The sequence below is a fragment of the Bidens hawaiensis genome, unplaced genomic scaffold (assembly GCF_021521415.1).
Source record: "Bidens hawaiensis isolate Kalapana, Puna unplaced genomic scaffold, B.hawaiensis_p1.1 tig00041277_1, whole genome shotgun sequence".
Classification (NCBI taxonomy): Eukaryota; Viridiplantae; Streptophyta; class Magnoliopsida; order Asterales; family Asteraceae; genus Bidens; species Bidens hawaiensis.
Genome location: NW_027497313.1, coordinates 53,230 through 56,976, shown reverse-complemented (window position 1 = coordinate 56,976; position 3,747 = coordinate 53,230). Strand labels below are relative to the sequence as shown.

General features: G+C 41.2%; 1 pseudogene; it reads right to left on the bottom strand.

Moving 5' to 3' along the window:
* Nucleotides 1-533: 533 nt before the first annotated feature.
* On the bottom strand, nucleotides 534-2,925 carry LOC143592827 (subtilisin-like protease SBT3 pseudogene; annotated as a pseudogene).
* Nucleotides 2,926-3,747: the final 822 nt, after the last annotated feature.

Here is a 3,747-nt window from a genome sequence, read left to right as displayed (position 1 = left end):
GAGTTAGGGATGGAGACGACTGATCACATTACCACAAGGTGTACTGTCGTGATGGTGGTTTGGGATCAAATTAGCCATTGGTGTAATATCCCTCCCATATATGGGTTCTCGGTTCGGGATTTGCAGATCTCCATAAGATAAGTAAGCTCGGAGTAGTTGAGAAAAGGGTTCATGGGATCATTATCATTACTTGTTGGAGGATTTGGAAAGCGAGAAATGAAAAAATGTTTGATGGAAATGAAGTAAAAAGTAAAGAGATTATAGGAGATATTAAGGCCCTTGACTGTTTTTGGTTCAAAGTAGGTTAAATATAGATCGGTAGATTTGATAAATTGATGTAACTTTGACTTCATGTAATTTCTTGTTTCGGTTTTTGTGCCACTCTCCGGGCTATGGAGTTAGCTTGTGGGTGTACTTGGTGTTTGTTTTTGTGTTGGTTGTCTATAAAAATCGAAGGTTAAAAAAATATCTTTTTAGAAAAAGGCATGGTTATAACCAATTATTGTACGCTGTATAGTCAAACATTAGGAATCTTTTGAACCAAACCCAATCATTTCATTATTTGTGTGACAACAACAAAGACAAATATATGAAATATTCCATTTAATTATATTGTGTCAGCTGTGCTTGGTAGGCTTGTAGCAACGATCGGACTTCTGACTACAAACTTTCCTTTATCGTCGACCCAACTCAAATAACCAAAAACGACTTCATCTTTCGTCGTATAGCGTCCTTCTATCCGTAACTTGTAGCTTTTCTTCTCATTCTTTGATTCGAAACTTAGTTTGTCTGGAGAAACACTGACAATTAACCCACCAACAGGGGTCAGTTTTGCGGTAAATGCTGATCTTCCAACACCGACATAAGTCACAGTCCGTCTAAACACATGAACAACTTTACTTGAACTAGTTTTGTTCGCATCAAAATAGGCAATGAATGAAGGGTAGTTTATGTCCAAGGACGGGTTGGTGCAATGGTAATTAGATGATCTTGTGATGGCTTTAATTTGCTTCTTTGTGTAATTTAACCCACAAAGAAGATTAACATACTCTTGCGGGGTTATATCATACACGAGTCCAGGGTTCAAGGCCTTGTTTGGTGCAACATGGCCTGAGCCCATGGCTAATGGGCTTGCTGGATTGTTGTTATCACCAATATCTTGAATTGGTTTATGCGTATTGTCTAGAAAGTCTGATGTAGTCATCATAGCTGACCGGATGGCGGGCGGGGTCCAGTCGGGGTGTGCTGCTTTAATTAAAGCAGCCACCCCCGCGGCATGAGGGCATGCCATAGAAGTCCCTGATATAAGATTAAACTTGCTATAAAGTTCTCTGGCTTCTCTACCAACGTCTTTCCTGATCAATGCTGCCGGGATGTCATCTGCCCAGGCTGCTAATATTAGTGAACCAGGAGCTGTGATATCAGGCTTTAAGACAATCGGACAACTATTAGACGGACCTCGTGAGGTATAGCTAGTCACACTTGGTGCTGGCTTAGTCCCCAAACTTGTCCCATGGAACTTCATACTCACCTTCTGTTCCTCATGGTTTACATTTTTCAAATAATCCATAACATTGTTTCCTGATTCAAGATCCAAGAACAAAACAGGATACGTGCTTGGCATGAAGAACTCAAGATCTGTGTAATTTGTAATGAAAATAGCCCCCGAAACATTCGACCTATCCTGAATATTAAAAAATTGTTCAACAAGTGTGCTATTCTTGTCAAGACACACCACAACCTTTCTATAAACTTTTTTATAATCAAAATCTTTCTCGCAAGCACCAACGAAATGAATTGGGACTTGGCTCAAACTTGACTTTCCTGGATAAAGAGCCAAACCTGTTACTGAAACTCCGTTGTCAAGAGTTACAACACCGGTGAATTCACGATCTATCGTACTGGCTGCGACGGTGAGAACCCATGGTGTTCCATTGTGGAGTGATCTAAAATCAGGTCCTTGGTTTCCAGCAGACATAGATACAAAAATACCCCTCTCGAGTGCTGCGAATGTGGCTATGGCAACAGGGTCTTGATGTAACGGGAGTCCGTTTAGACCAAATGACATCGATAGCACATCAACACCGTCATTGATTGCTTGATCAATGGCGGCAATAACATCCGAAAAGTATAGACCTTCGTCCCAAAGAGCCTTGTACATAGCTACATGAGCATTCGGGGCCACACCACTCGCTGTACCTGTTGCATACCCGAAATATGATGCATGGTTCACATAATTCCCAGCAGCCGTCGACGACGTATGAGTCCCATGTCCTTCTGTATCACGAGCGGAGTTCATCGAAAGAGTTAAATTCGGGTTATGTGAAAGAAGCCCTTTGTTGAAATACCGAGCACCAATTAGTTTCTTGTTGCACAAGGATGAATTGAACTTGACTCCAACTTCACATTCGCCTTTCCATCGTGCTGGAACAGAACTCATTCCATGGTCGAAGAAACTCGCACTTTCTGGCCAAACCCCGGTGTCTACAAGCCCAATAATAACATCTTTGCCGTAGTCAGTAACCGGCCACGCCCCGGAGTTTGAATTAAGACCCAGGAATTGAGTGGAGTGAGTTGTATCAAGCTTGACTGTTGTATCTTTAATGGCATAAAGATATCCTGGTGTTTTTTTAATGAGCTCCAGCTCTGATGGAGAAAGAGTGGCTGTGAAGCCATTGATTGCATTTGTGTAACTATACACAAGTTTTGACGAAGATGAAGTGGTGAGGGAATCAAGTGTGGCAGAGAACCAGGTATGGTGGCTTGAGAATAATGATGGCATGGCGGATAAGTCCATATGAACTATATATGTTTCAGACTTTGCTAAGATTAGAAGTGAGAGTAGCCACACACAGAAAGAGAGATGGCTAGCCATTTGGATTGAATTCCCCACTCCCAAATTGTGTGAGTTTATGGTGAGCTTATTGATTAATTTATAGCCTTGTTCACCCTTACCCTACATCCTTATTTTCCTAGCCGGCCTTCAAATCGTTTTCTATAACCTATTATTCAGCATTCTTTTTTTCTTTTTAGTCAAACTTACTATGAGTGGATGAATACGATTTCTTTCTTTTTTTTTTCTTTAACATCAAACTAAATTTAATTTAATTAAAAGAAATATTGTTTTCTAATACTTACAACTTTCAATAGCTAGCTGATAACACTCACACTCCTAACTTTCAAGTTGTTAACTATCGCTTCCAACTTTCATCCTATTTGTTTATAACATTTCCAAACATAATGGACATAATTCCGTTAGTTTTCTTGCTGACATGGCATTTTTTATTAATAGAAAGTAGGTTGTGGGTCCCACACCATCTTCTTTCTTCAACATAAAACCTCAACAACCACCATCACCACCATCGCCACCCATCGGCCATCTCCACCATCATCCAACTAACACCACCAGTACCAATCACCATACCTTAGCCACCTTACGCGGTCGGTGCGACATCGAAGAACATAAGCGCCTCTACAACGCCCGTGTCCTTAATAAGTTCCAATAACTTTGCATTAGATGCGTCCTCTGTCTCCACCCTTAATGTTCTCCCAGCTTGTCTCACGTCTACGAACCCTTGCCGCTGGAATACGTTGTCTTGTACTACAAATGATCCTTATCCTCTCACCATAGTTGCATCTCCTCCTCGCCCGCCAAAACAATCACGTCGTCTCGCAATCGGTTGCCTTGCGCATCGTGCCTGAACCTAGTTTACGTGTTCTAAAATCTAAATCGAGTGGAAAATAGTA